The sequence below is a fragment of the Bos mutus genome, chromosome 8 (assembly GCF_027580195.1).
Source record: "Bos mutus isolate GX-2022 chromosome 8, NWIPB_WYAK_1.1, whole genome shotgun sequence".
NCBI classification, from domain to species: Eukaryota; Metazoa; Chordata; class Mammalia; order Artiodactyla; family Bovidae; genus Bos; species Bos mutus.
The window spans coordinates 56364021-56379198 of record NC_091624.1 but is presented as its reverse complement, the minus strand read 5'-3'; positions in this window follow the sequence as shown (position 1 = coordinate 56379198).

Genomic DNA, 15178 nt, shown 5'->3' with positions numbered 1-15178 from the left:
TATGGATCAGTGTTTGACTTAGTTGAGTGCATGGTCTTTCCTGAGGCTGTCAGAGGCTTAAAGAAATCAATTGCTCCAAGTCCTAGTTTTGCAGAACATCTTTCCATTCCTGGGCATTGTGTAACACTCAGGCTGAAGCCAATGAGACTCAAGGCACAAAGAGTGTGAAAAGAAAGCACATGCACAGCTTTCTCATCTGGTTTCTGAGATTACTAATTTGATTTGGTAAAGGGTCACGCTTATGTTTTTGGGTTTTGGTCCTATAAAATTTTCCTTTAATTTACTATTGCCTGGATAAGGGATAGTCACAGAATGATTCACTGATGAAATGATTTCCCAATCATTTTGAAGAATTGGTGATGATTTAGTGCCTTTTAACTTTAGTGCTTCTGATAGTTACAGTTACCGAGGTAAAATTAGGAAAATGAAGCCATATACAGTATTTGGTTCATTGATATTCCATAGATCTAACTGTGAATGTGAACTGCAAAGAGAAAACACTTCATTTCCAAATAAATGCCCTAAACATGATAAAGCTAGCAGGTGGGGATCATATACTATTTCTAGTTTATAAAAGTTTAACGGTGAGACCTTAATGTAGGCAAATGGATGCTCCTTCTGCCTCACCTCCTACTTTAAAATATGTTGCATTAGTAGAAAATTTGAGGTATAGTAAAGTAATCAGAAAATGGCACTGGAAAGTTAGTTTATTACTCAGAGTTCCCAAGAGGAGATAGCTTGCCCCACCACAGGGAATCATATCAGTCAGGGTTTTCCAGATAAGCAGAGAAATAACAAGTAATGTATCTATATATACACCTACGTCTACATCTATACCTGTACCTTCATCTATATATAAAAGAGATTTATTATATGGAATTGCTCAGATGATTATGGAGGCTGAGAAATCCCAAGATACGTATAGTTGGCAAGCTGGAGACCCAGGCAAGCTGATGTACTTCCTGTCCAAATGCCAGCTGACTTGAGATCCAAGAAGAATTATGTTTCTTAAGTTTATGTTTCTTAAGTTCAAGTCCAAAGATAGGAAAATATACCAGCTCAGTAGATCAGGCAAGAGGAACTCCCCCTACCTGGTCTTCAGCCAGTGCTCCATATTACAGAGGGATATTGACTTTATTCAGTTGACTGATTCAAATGCTAATCTTATCCAGAAACCTCCATCACAGACTCACCTATCACTTTTGACCAAATATCTGAGTACCCTGTAGCTGAGTCAGATTGACACATAAAAGTCATCATCATTGGTGGCCAAATGGGAAATTACTGGGCTTGGTCACAAGGAAGAAAGGAAAAGACTGTGGATAGGATCCTTTATTGTGGTTTCCTGGGGAGGAACCAAGTGAGGCAGGGGAAGCAGCCTTGCTTGGAATTGGGTAGTTTGAATAATTTCAGCAGGCTCTGGGCCATGGGGCTGTCCCTGATTGTCTGGAACTTGTCCCTAGAGTGATTTGGGCAGGTAGATAGTGGCCCAGAATGTGAGAGTCAGATAAGAAAGGTGGAGGAGGGGTGTGTGTGTGTGTAGACTTTGGGTTGATTGGTTTGTATTTGAAGAGCATATCCCAAGGAGAGGACTCCTCCTAAGGAGGGAAAATGGGGAGCAAGGCAGGAAGCTAAGGCAAGGTGGTTTAGGCATATTTGGGTTGTCCAGAACAAGGCGTATCTAGCATGTAGACCTACTGCTACTGCTAAGTCACTTCAGTCGTGTCCGACTCTGTGCGACCCGAGACGGCAGCCCACCAGGCTCCCCCGTCCCTGGGATTCTTCAGGCAAGAACACTGGAGTGGGTTGCCATTTCCTTCTCCAATGCATGAAAGTGAAAAGTGAAAGTGAAGTCGCTCAGTCGTGCCCGACTCTTAGCGACCCCATGGACTGCAGCCTACCAGGCTCCTCCATCCATGGGATTTTCCAGGCAAGAGTACTGGAGTGGGATGCCATTGTTAAAGCATCAAGTTTACAGAAGCTGGAAATATGACTAATTCAGCCCCATGGTAACAGCCTGTCTAATTCTTACTTTAGGAGTTGGCACCTAGTGAATGGATTCTCTTTCTAACCAAAGCTGGATCACAAGCATCCCCATTAACAGAATAGATTTGTGGGTACAAGAGCAGGTAGAAGAGGAGAGTAGAAAATACTTGGGCTGTGCAAACAAGTGCTCTTGTGTGAATACTGGCCCTATTGCTTATTAGCAGAGCACACTTAGTTATTTTATCTCCCTAGCATTGTTTTTTTTCCTAAAGTCTCTACAAAGTAGACAACGGAATGTACATCAGGGTTTTGGTGAAGGTTTGAGATAATGAGTACAATGTATCTAGCAAATAGTAAGCACTTATTTTGATTGATGTAGGTTTGTCATTTTTATTATTCTAGGATACAGAGAGTTGAGGGTCCTGAAATGAGGTCAGGTTCATGCTCTGTGTTGTGCTAAGTCACTTCAGTTGTGTCCGACTCTGTGTGACCCCATGGACTGCAGCCTGCCAAGCTCCTCTGTCCATGGGATTCTCCAGGCAAGACTACTGGAGTGGATTGCCATGCCCTCCTACGGGAGATCTTCCCGACTCAGGGATCAAATCTGCAGCTTCTGCGCCTCCTGCACTGCAGGCGGATTCTTTACCACTGAGCCACCAAGGAAGCCCCAGGCTTCAGGAGACCTTAGTATTTAGAAAAACTAAAAATATCTGAAACTATTACTAGATTTATTCTAGTGAAATTCTGAGTCAAATAGGCTTATTTTAATTCATCTATTGGCAGCTAGAATATGTCTGAGTAATGCTTTCATTAACCATACACAGTGGTATATTGTCAGATCTCTTGCATATTTTTGTCCTTCCCTTTTGTTTTCTTTAGATTTGATTAAAAAAAAAAAAGGAGTTGAAGTCACTGTCTCTCAAATTTTAGCAGTCTTTGCTTTGCTGTCTTTTTTCATTCAGTATTACAGAGAAAGCAAATGCCTATCTGATTTTCACTCCCTTGTATGTGTACATCTGTTTGTGCATGGTAGCTATTCCTATGTGTCAGTGTTCACATAGCCTGAATGTTTGATGGCTAGTTTAAGTGGGAAAAAATTTTGTGTGTCCAGGTGTTGGTATATCTCTAGGTATTGGTATCTTTTCATTAAATTCTTTTTTTTTTTTTGGAAAAATATTTCAATCTTAAAAATAATTTTTTTTTCAGGTAAAATAGTTTTCCTTTATTATTCCTGTAATTGTTAACTCCATTAAACTTCAGTTCTATCTCAATATTTTACTCTTCCTTGATGCCCTTTGCAGCTTAATTGACTCCCTGTATTTGACTTCCATGTGTCTTAGATTTCTTTAACCTCTTAAATCTTTTTTTATACTTTCCCTGAGTTTGTGAAGAATCTAGAGTTTGCTTATTTCTTTACAAATTTGAAATCTGGGGGAAAGAAGCTAACTTAGCCTCCATTAATTTTATTGTGTATTATTTTTGCTTTTTATCTTCATATCTGATATAATTTAATAGAAACAGGTCCTTTTGACTCCTATTGTAAACATACATAGAAGTTCTAAAGCATTTTTTTGTTCCTTGCAATACATTATTATTTTATAGGAAGATATTTGCTTTGAATTCTCATGGTGATCTTTTTCTTTTGAATAGCTATATCTTTTTTTATATGCTTTGTACTTTTTTGGGTTAGTTGTTCCCTTTTGCAAAGGAATACTTTAGCTTGTCAGGGATTGAGAATTGAGGAGGGTTCTATCAAACATAGGCATGAAGCACTTTTGGAATTTTTATGCCCTGATGAAGGATAAAGGACAGTATTTGGTTTCATTTTGCCATTTCAAAGATCCTTCAGCCTGTGGGGAATTGGGAGAGAGCAGAAGCCAGAGCCAGAGTTAGGGAAGAAAGTCAGAGCCCGTTATGCTTGGGAAGTTCGCCCAGAGTTTCTGTTTTGTGTTTGGCATGCAGTCAGGATTTTGCTAGGGCAGGGCCCCTGCTACCATCTGGCAGAGCTGATAGTCTCATCACCTCTACTCTTTGCTGATGTGGTTGTCAGGACCAGTGTTAAGTGGCAGTGCCACTGCAGGGTCCTGGCAAAGCCTGGCCTCCTGTATGAGAAGACTTTTTGGTGACATGAGTGGGATGTAGATTTCTGCTTCCTGATCTGCAACCGGTTCCTCCCCCCCGCAACCTTCCCCAACTCCACTACTCCTTATTATCCCACCTCCTTCTTTGTTTCCGGCCCCCACATCCTCCAGTTAGGCTACAAGTCAGTATCATGTTATGGAAAACCAGAAAGGATAAGACTGCTGACAGGAGCAGCTGGGCCCAGAGTTCAGGTCTGTGGGGAGCTCACTTGGGTGTTTGTTGGTTTCACTTTTAGGACATTTTCCTGAACCTCCCCTTGGGCATTCAATATTAGAATTTCTGGGCGAGGAGGTAAGAATCTGTATTTTAAGAAAGGTTTCTCAAGTAATTGGAATGCAGCGTTTCTCAAGTAATTGGAATGCAGCTAGCCCTTGGATCTCTGACAGTTACCTACAAATCATGAGACTGAGAAAAAGGCCTGAAAAAAAAATGGGCCAGTATGTCTTTCTAAAATTTTCTGAGCACCTACTTTATGCAAATTTCTCCTCTCTGACCGTGTCACTGCATAGGACAGAACAAAGCACAAGGGGAGGGATGTACAATCTAATTAGGCAGAAATTGTTCACATTTACCTAGTGCTTACCACACACCAGACACTTCACTTAGCACTTTACACACATTAGTTGGAATGATCCTCACAGTCACCCTAGGATTTGGAGAATATTATTTTCCCTGTTCTACCAGTAGGGAAACAAAGGCTTCCAAAATGTTAAGGAGCTTGTCAGCGTCACAGGTAGCAAGTGGCAGGGCAGAATCTGAACATGTGAAGTTTATCTCCAGGCTGCATTTTAAATAAGCTCTGTTGCCTCTTGCAGAAGGAGATATCGGGCAACATGGTTAGTCTGTGTCCAGACTAAGTGGGAGTTCAGACTCTGAATGTTGTGTGTTCTGAACACACCCCAACTCTGGGCCTGGGAGTTGAGGTCAGCAGCCAGGAGGGAGGTGCAGGACATTCTCCACACAGGAGCTCCTAGGCAGATGCCCTGTGCCCTGCCGCGCATGTGCCTTGAGCCTCCGCTGCCCTCCTCCTCCTCCCCAGTTTCCCATCTGCAGCCATCCTTGATGGAGGCTTGACTCACCTGTGTGTGCAAGAAGCCTGAATGCTCCCTTGCCTGTTTTTAAGCCATTTGCCTATGACGGAGTGTGAATAGCAAGATTGGAAACATCTCTATTATAACTTTAGAGGCCCCACGTGCCAGTTCAGCATCACATGTTACTTTGCTTTTCAGAATAGTAAAGATTGGCTACTGGCTCTGATTTTTTTCAAAGAACCATGGAAGTTATTTACTAGCTTTTGGGGTAATTTATCCAAGTGGATTTTCAAATATTTTGTACAAACCCAGTGTAAACATCTTGTTAAAAAAAATTGTAGATGCAGCAGTCACATTTAAGAGAACTTCAGAGGGAAGAGATGTTTTCAGGGTTGGTTTCTTTTGATGTCATTAGATTTGGGTCATATATTATGTCATTGTTATTATTAGGAATTTAGTAGGTGATTAACTGCACAAGTTGTTTCATTTGGCTTTACACAGAGAAAAGTAGAGAAACTGTCTCTGCCCCTAAGGGAAATGGTATTTAAGATGATTTTAAGACAGATACCACTGATACAGTATTAAAACTAAAAAAAGGATGGAATCTTTGTGAGAAAGGCAACAGAAGACAGCATTTTGTATATAGTTTATAGTATGCTATAACATAGCCTCGAAGAACACAAATTCTGAAGCCGGACTGCCTGATTTCAGAGCCCTGCTCTCTGTGCAGCTGTGCGACCTTAGATAAATCACCTCAGTTTTCTCGTCTGTAACATGGGGCTGATAATCATATGTATCTCCTAAGATTGTGCCTATTAAATAAGTGTACATAGAACACATACTATTGTAAACCATGTATTTATATATAACCTATATGTTTTATACATATAGGTTTTCCTGCTGGTGGCCAGGTGTGACTTTGGGTGAAGCATTAGGAAACATGCTGCAAGCTCACATGTGAGCTGTGGTCTTCAATCTGCTTGAAAAGCTGCCAGTTTGGTCTGAATCTGACTTCCTAACTGGTCCCAAATTCAGGTTGTAAGGAAAATGGTCGTTAGAGCTCTAGAAATCACAGCAGAGCTATTGGGAACTTAACTAAAGCGGTTGTGGTGAATAAATGAATAAGTACAAGGCACTTAACCTGGTACGTGGTTACATGGCAGATCTCCAGTATTAGTTCTTATTTTAAAATTTTTGTGATTTATTGGTTTTCTTTATATACAAATTAAATTCTTCTTAAAACTGAACACCCTTTTAGTTTTGTTTAGCTCACAGACTCTGCCAAAAAAGGCACAAAGTCTAGGGGATTAAAGATCTTCCAAGATCTTCACAGCAGTGTGAGAGTGAGAAACTTCATTACTTCATTTAGGAAGTAATAGCCTGAATAAATTCATAGTTTATCCTTACAATGGAATTTGCTTAACTTTCATCTCAGAATACAACTTCCTATTTCTCATCACTTCTCTGAGGAAATATTCTCGGGCTTATTTTTCTGTCTTTATTTCCCTCTTATTTCCTTTCCTTTTCTTTCTTACTCTTTATCTCTCTTGTTCCTGCTGTTAATCATTCCCCTTGTGGCTCTCTCACGTTTCTTTCCTTCCCTCCCTTTTAAGTATTTTTTGCTAGTTGGAAGGAAAGTAGCATCAGATTATCTTATTGTGGTTCACAAAAACTTGGGGCAGGTGGTTAATTAATTTTTAATTCTGAAGCAGTCTCCTAAATTAAAGGAAGGGGGTTGATGCATGATTTGCAGGAGACCTTCCTGAGCATGGAGCTCACTGCTTGCTTCTCATGGGTGAGCAGCATCCATCAGTGATGCGAAAAGGAGCATCTAGTGAGACCTTGCACTGGTGAGACCATAGGAGTCTAGGGTTCCAGGCCAGAGGATGCAGACGGCCAAACACATAGGGTAAGATTCAAATAATACCTGTTCTCCTCTCCTCGCTCCATGCCATTATTTCTGGAGAATGAAGCCAGTGTGGCATGAGGTCAAGAGACCTAAAATGCATGTCACTGATCAGTAAACACCTTCTTCCCCTGCCTTGGAGCATGGATACTCCTCTGACTGCCTTGCCACATCTTTTTGAAATAACAAGGGATTTTTAAGGTGTTTATCCCATCTACAGCTTTTTTTTTAAAGCAGCAAGTTCATTTAAATAATTACCTAGTCATTTAGTTAATGCATTCTTTTTTAAACTTGACTAACTACAGCGTATGTGGTTTTGATGGAAAAAGAGCCCCCTTTATGTAATAGCACTGTTTTTTCCCCCGCAAAATAAATGCAACACAATTATTTTACTGCAGAGAAATTAGCTCATTTGCAAATGCCACCTCAGAACACAAGAAGAATGGCATTTATTGAAGCACTAATAAAGGCACCATGTTAGAATAATTTTATGCTGACGGGCCCACAATCACTCAATATTTTAAGAGCTGTCATCACACCAGCATGAGCTGCATGCAAAAGTACAAATTTATGCTGTGACATCATGACACTAAGAGTATAATTGGAATAAAATTACCCAGCTTCTCCCTGGCATTTGCCGGTGTTTCAGAGCCCCTCACTGCCCTCCCAGAGTGGATTCTTGGTTTCGGACCAGCAGCCACACATTCTTTGAATGTAGGGTGTCCCAGGCTCGTGCTGGTGAGTCCTTCAGGTTTTTCTGGAGGACACTTCTCAGTGGGTACTCAATGACCTGTGCTGTCGTTGAACAGAGGGCTGCACAGGCTACAAAGCTGAAAGAATCACAAATCAGCCAAAGTCACTCTTTAGATATGGATAATTAAGCAAACAGCCACCATACAATGGCTGAAGACCTCAGAGCATCAGTTTTAGCAAGTTAATAAATTCCAGTCATGGCCTGCAGTTAAATGCTAAGCTTGAACAAATGAGAACATGGGCATGAAATTGGGACTTGCCAATTCAACCCTATGACTTCTCGCCATGTTTCTATCTTTACTGGAGCTGGGACTTGGGGGTGAAAATATCTGACAAGAGATGGTAGTGAGTGTGGAGGAGGGCACAGACTTGCCTGTCCTGTTGTGACAGGACACCCCCTCAATACCTCGACTTTCCTTACTGGCTCTTGGGCTAAGTCAGACCTGTTGTACCCTATAGGAGGTAAGAAGGCGCCTTTGCAAATCTGGGTTGAATGCCATGAGCTGGTAAGTTTGTTTGGGCTGTCAACTACAAACTGGCACTTGCCTGTTGCTGCTTCAATCATGTCCGACTCTGTGCGACCCCATAGGTGGCAGCCCACCAGGCTCCCCTGTCCCTGGGATTCTCCAGGTGAGAACACTGGAGGGGGTTGCCATTTCCTTCTCCAATGCATGAAAGTGAAAAGTGAAAGTGAAGTCGCTCAGTTGTCTCCGGCTCTTCATGACCCCATGGACTACAGCCGACCAGGCTCCTCCATCCATGGGATTTTCCAGGCAAGAGTACTGGAGGGGGGTGCCATCACCTTCTCCGTGGCACTTGCCTATCAACTGCAAATTGGCCCTTGCTGAGAGCATTTGCCAGCAACTGTATAGCAACAACTAGGGCATTTGCCAAGTGCCTCTACTGAGGTTGAACCCTGTGCTGCTGCTGCTGCTGCCCTTTAACATCCCTTGAGGGCGTTCAGGGTGGAGTGAGATAAGAAAGCCTTCTTCAGTGAATAATGCAAAGAAATAGAGGAAAACAACAGAATGGGAAAGACTAGGGATCTCTTCAAGAAAATCAGACATACCAAAGGAACATTTCATGCAAAGATGGGCTCGATAAAGGACAGAAATGGTATGGACCTAATAGAAGCAGAAGATATTAAGAAGAGATGGCAAGAACACACATAAGAACTATACAAAAAAGATCTTCACGACCCAGATATTCACGATGGTGTGATCACTGACCTAGAGCCAGACATCCTGGAATGTGAAGTCAAGTGGGCCTTAGGAAGCATCACTACGAACAAAGCTGTGGAGGTGATGGAATTCCAGTTGAGCTATTCCAAATCCTGAAAGATGATGCTGTGAAAGTGCTGCACTCAATATGCCAGCAAATTTGGAAAACTCAGCAGTGGCCACAGGACTGGAAAAGGTCAGTTTTCATTCCAATCCCAAAGAAAGGCAATGCCAAAGAATGCTCAAACTACCGCACAATTGCACTCATCTCACATGCTAGTAAAGTAACGCTCAAAATTCTCCAAGCCAGGCTTCAGCAATATGTGAACCGTGAACTTCCACATGTTGAAGCTGGTTTTAGAAAAGGCAGAGGAACCAGAGATCAAATTGCCAATGTCCACTGGATCATGGAAAAAGCAAGAGAGTTCCAGAAAAGCATCTATTTCTGCTTTATTGACTATGCCAAAGCCTTTGACTGTGTGGATCACAATAAACTGTAGAAAATTCTGAAAGAGATGGGAATACCAGACCACCTGATCTGCCTCTTGAGAAATTTGTATGCAGGTCAGGAAGCAACAGTTAGAACTGGACGTGGAACAACAGACTGGTTCCAAATAGGAAAAGGAGTTCATCAAAGCTGTATATTGTCAGCCTGTTTATTTAACTTATATGCAGAGTACATCATGAGAAACGCTGGACTGGAAGAAACACAAGCTGGAATCAAGATTGCCCGGAGAAATATCAATAACCTCATATGCAGGTGACACCACCCTTATGGCAGAAAGTGAAGAGGAACTCAAAAGCCTCTTGATGAAAGTGAAAGTGGAGAGTGAAGAAGTTGGCTTAAGCTCAACATTCAGAAAACGAAGATCATGGCATCTGGTCCCATCACTTCATGGGAAATAGATGGGGAAGCGGTGGAAACAGTGTCAGACTTTATTTTTCGGGGCTCCAAAATCAATACAGATGGTGACTGCAGTCATGAAATTAAAAGACACTTACTTGGAAGGAAAGTTATGACCAACCTAGATAGCATATTCAAAAGCAGAGACATTACTTTGCCAACAAAGGTTCGTCTAGTCAAGGCTATGGTTTTTCCTGTGGTCATGTATAGATGTGAGAGTTGGACTGTGAGGAAGGCTAAGCACCGAAGAATTGATGCTTTTGAACTGTGGTGTTGGAGAAGACTCTTGAGAGTCCCTTGAACTGCAAGGAGATCCAACCAGTCCATTCTGAAGGAGATCAGCCCTGGGATTTCTTTGGAAGGAATGGTGTTAAAGCTGAAACTCCAGTACTTTGGCTACCTCGTGTGAAGAGTCGACTCATTGGAAAAGACTCTGATGCTGGGAGAGATTGCGGGCAGGAGGAGAAGGGGACGACAGAGGATGAGATGGCTGGATGGCATCAATGACTCCATGGACGTGAGTCTGAGTGAACTCCAGGAACTGGTGATGGACAGGGAGGCCTGGCGTGCTGCGATTCATGGGGTCGCAAAAAGTCGGACACGACTGAGTGACTGATCTGACCTGAGGCATTCTGTGCTCCAGGGAAACTGGTGAAACAGGTCTCCAGGTAGTTAAGAATGGATTTCATGGTCCCAATTCTTGCATCTCTTCTTATCTAGAAAATCCCTAAATCCCTTCATGGTGACATCAACTCCTCATGACAAGCAGAAAACCTTTTATAAAGTAAGCACTTGACTGCACTGAACTCCCCCTTAACCAAAATCTTCTATATTGACCTTCCCCTGCTGTCTCTTTAGAGCAGTCTCTCAGAGCTTTCTGAGGTGCTGTCTCCTGGGCTGCAGTCCTCATTTTGCCCCAAATAAAACTTAATTCATAACTCTCACATTGTGCATCTTTTTTAGTTGACAGGGCCCACAGGTGTGCTAGTCTGTCAAGGGAACTGAGAGGGAGGAGCGGTGAGAATCCTGCTCTGCTCAGCACAATGCACTGTTCCCTGCCGTGGTGCTGAAAGGGTGGAGCTGGGCGAGTTTGCCTGCAGCCTCCTGGACACCGAATGCAAGGCTTTAATGAGCTTGATGAGCTATTAGAATGTGGATGTAAGAGAGGAGATATTATAATTAATGGCCTGATAATTGGTAAACACATTCATGTGAGGGGATGATAGAATAACAGTGGCTGTTTCACTGGAGAATATTGATGATGTGTGTACTTATGCTATATGTGTATAATAGTCTTTGTAATAGGCAGAATCCACCCCCCTCCCCTCAGCACCCATATCTGGATCATAATCCCCAGAACTTCTGAATATGTTACCTTATATGGCAAAAAGGACTTGGCATGTGATTAAGAGTCTTGAGCTGGGAGACTATTTGGATTATCCATATGGGCCCAATGTTATCATAAGGGTATTTATAAATGAAAGAGGGAGGCAGGAGGGTCAGAGGAGAAGATATGGTGATAAAGTGAAAGTGAAGTCGCTCAGTCATGTCTGACTCTTTGCAACCCCATGAACTGTAGCCCACTAGGCTCCTCCATCCATGGGATTCTCCAGGCAAGAGTACTGGAGTGAGTTGCCATTTCCTTCTCCAGGGGATCTTTCCAACCCAGGGATTGAACCCGGGTCTCCTGCATTGTAGGCAGTTAGTTGCTTTACCATCTGAGCCACCAGGGAAGTCCTATGGGGTCCTGAACCATCAGGTAAACAGCAGCTATCCTGACGCTTCCATGCTGTGAAGAAACCCAAACCTTACAGACCGGCTACCTGTAGGCACCCCAGTTGACAGTCCTATCTGTATCCCGCCATTTCAGGCACCAGACCTGTAAGTGAAGAAGCTTCCGTAGGATTCCAGCCCCAGCTGTTGCAGTTACCTGGAGCCACTTGAGTCTTGCCAGATCAGGCCCCGGGAGAAAAACCATTCCGCTGTGCCCTTCCCAGTTCCTGACACACAGAACCCATTAGTGTAATAAAATGAGTGTTGATCTGTGTCACCAAGTTTGGGATGAGTTACAAGATAATCACGATGATGTCATCACTCACCTAGAGCCAGACATCCTGGAATGTGAAGTCAAGTGGGCCTTAGAAAGCATCACTACAAACAAAGCTAGTGGAGGTGATGGAATTCCAGTTGAGCTATTCCAAATCCTGAAAGATGATGCTGTGAAAGTGCTGCACTCAATATGCCAGCAAATTTGGAAAACTCAGCAGTGGCCACAGGACTGGAAAAGGTCAGTTTTCATTCCAATCCCAAAGAAAGGCAATGCCAAAGAATGCTCAAACTACCGCACAATTGCACTCATCTCACATGCTAGTAAAGTAATGCTCAAAATTCTCCAAGCCAGGCTTCAGCAATATGTGAACCGTGAACTTCCAGATATTCAAACAAAGGCAGAGGAACCAGAGATTAAATTGCCAACATCTGCTGGAACATTGAAAAAGCAAGAGAGTTCCAGAAAAACATCTGCTTTATTGACTATGCCAAAGCCTTTGACTGTGTGGATCACAATAAACTGTGGAAAATTCTGAAAGAGATGGGAATACCAGACCACTTGACCTGCTTCTTGAAAACCTGTATGCAGGTCAGGAAGCAACAGTTAGAACTGGACATGGAACAACAGACTGGTTCCAAATAGGAAAAGGAGTATGTCAAAGCTGTATATTGTCATCCTACTTATTTAACTTCTATGCAGAGTACATCATGAGAAAGGCTGGGCTGGAAGAAGCACAAGCTGGAATCAAGATTGCCAGGAGAAATATCAATAATCTCAGATATGCAGATGACAGCACCCTTATGGCAGAAAGTGAAGAGGAACTAAAAATCCTCTTGATGAAAGTGGAGAGTAAAAAAAGTTGGCTTAAAGCTCAACATTCAGAAGATGAAGATCATGGCTTCTGGTCCCATCACTTCATGGCAAATAGATGGGGAAACAGTGGAAACAGTGTAAGACTTTATTTTGGGGGGCTCCAAAATCACTGCAGATGGTGACTGCAGCCATGATGTTAAAAGACGCTTACTCCTTGGAAGAAAAGTTATGACCAACCTAGATAGCATATTGAAAAGCAGAGACATTACTTTGCCAACAAAGGTCCGTCTAGTCAAGGCTATGATTTTTCCTGTGGTCATGTATGGATGTGAGAGTTGGACAAAGCTGAGTGAAGTGAAGAAAGCTGAGTGCTGCAGAATTGATGCTTTTGAACTGTGGTGTTGGAGAAGACTCTTGAGAGTCCCTTGGACTGTAAGGAGATCCAACCAGTCCATTCTGAAGGAGATCAGCCCTGGGATTTCTTTGGAAGGAATGATGCTAAAGCTGAAACTCCAGTACTTTGGCCACCTCATGCGAAGAGTTGACTCATTGGAAAAGACTCTGATGCTGGGAGGGATTGCGGGCAGGAGGAGAAGGGGATGACAGAGGATGAGATGGCTGGATGGCATCACTGACTCGACGGACGTGAGTCTGAGTGAACTCCGGGAGTTGGTGATGGACAGGGAGGCCTGGCGTGCTGCGATTCATGGGGTCGAAAAAAGTCGGACACGACTGAGTGACTGAACTGAACTGACAGTGCTGCAATAGAATACTAGAACACTAGATTTTAATCATTGTTAGTGAAAAATACGAGACAGAAAAGTGCTGATAGCCCACATGGCAATAGCCCACTGCTGATCAGTAAGCTAGAAATAAAACACAGACACATATATTTCTACAGTTTTTCAACTTGCATTCTCTTTGTAAAAAGTAAAGGACTATGCTTTAATTTATATTCCTTCCAATCACAATGTAGTTAAAAACAGTCTCTTCCTCATCATTCTTCTACATTAAGAAAGGAGCCATGTCTTTAAAATCATCAGAGAAGATACCTTCTGGATCTTCTGTGTATATCCCTCTCTACCAACAGATACTTGTTTGAAAATATACATCTGAATGGGAAAAGTAGTTCCAATGTAAGGAGACAATGTGTTGTTTGTCTAAATGATTAATTAACAAATCTTGTGTTTCCTACCCCTCTTTGTAATCGCTTCTTTATGTATGTGTTAATGTTATCTCGCTCCTCTTTCAGATTTGAAATACAGTATTAATCATATGCTAGACATACAAACAAAGGGACTGCAGCTAGATCATGTTGATAGGATCACAGTATTTGTGGTTTACACTGGTTATAGGTTTACACTGAACCTAATCTCCTCCTCCCATTTTTGGATGGCTTGGCATTGTCTCACAAATCAGCTACTTGCAGGATTTCCAGCGGGCACAGAATTGGGAAGCTCGCCCAGACTTCAAAGTTTGGCAAACATAATGAGATAGACCTTACAATGGCTGCTAGTGTATGTATTTTCATGGGCTCCCCCCACCCCCACATCTCATTCTAATTTAAACACATATGTTCATTATTTTTGACGTTTTATGCATATGGTTGTATATTTATCTGGAAATAAAATCATTTTCATCACAATTATTTTTTTTTAAGCTAAGGATAAAGTAACACAAATCAGTATTGTCAGATACACACACACGATAAATGACTAACTGAAAGTTTTGACAGGTTTACAGTATTTTCAAAAACAAATGGTTGCCTTTAATGTGTGTTTGGAATAATGAAGCAAAGGAGGAAAATGAGTTAAACTTTTCAGTGTATCTGTTAGGGCTTCAAGAATATCATGTTATTTTTCCTTTTCTGTGATTCACTTGTGAAATAAGTTGTAAAATGCTGTTGACTATCAGCAGTATCACGATCTGAGTGTAATGAAAAAGTGAATTGTAAATAAAGATGTATATTTCTTAGAAATATTGGATATTTTCAGGAACTAGCATGACAAAGCTTAAGCTGTTCAAAGCATAGTCAGGTTGCCCACAAGAGGTGGAGGTGTTATCTTCCTTTAAACTGGTTTTGCAACACAAAAGGGATTTATATTTAACAATAAAATGTCTCATTTTCTCTTGGTGGCCACTAAGGTGCCCTCTACTTCTTCCAGTCAGATCCTCAAACCACCCAGTGGCTTTCACTGATGTTCCTCTTAGTACCAACAAAAAGCTGAAGGCTTCTGAGTCATGTTTCTTTTGCTGTCCAGTGAGTTTTCTTTGTTGGATGCTGATACAGTTTTAAAGTCATTGCTCCTTGGCAACAAAACTTTCTGTTCATATAAGTAATTTTTAAGACCCAAATTTCTGGACCAGATTATA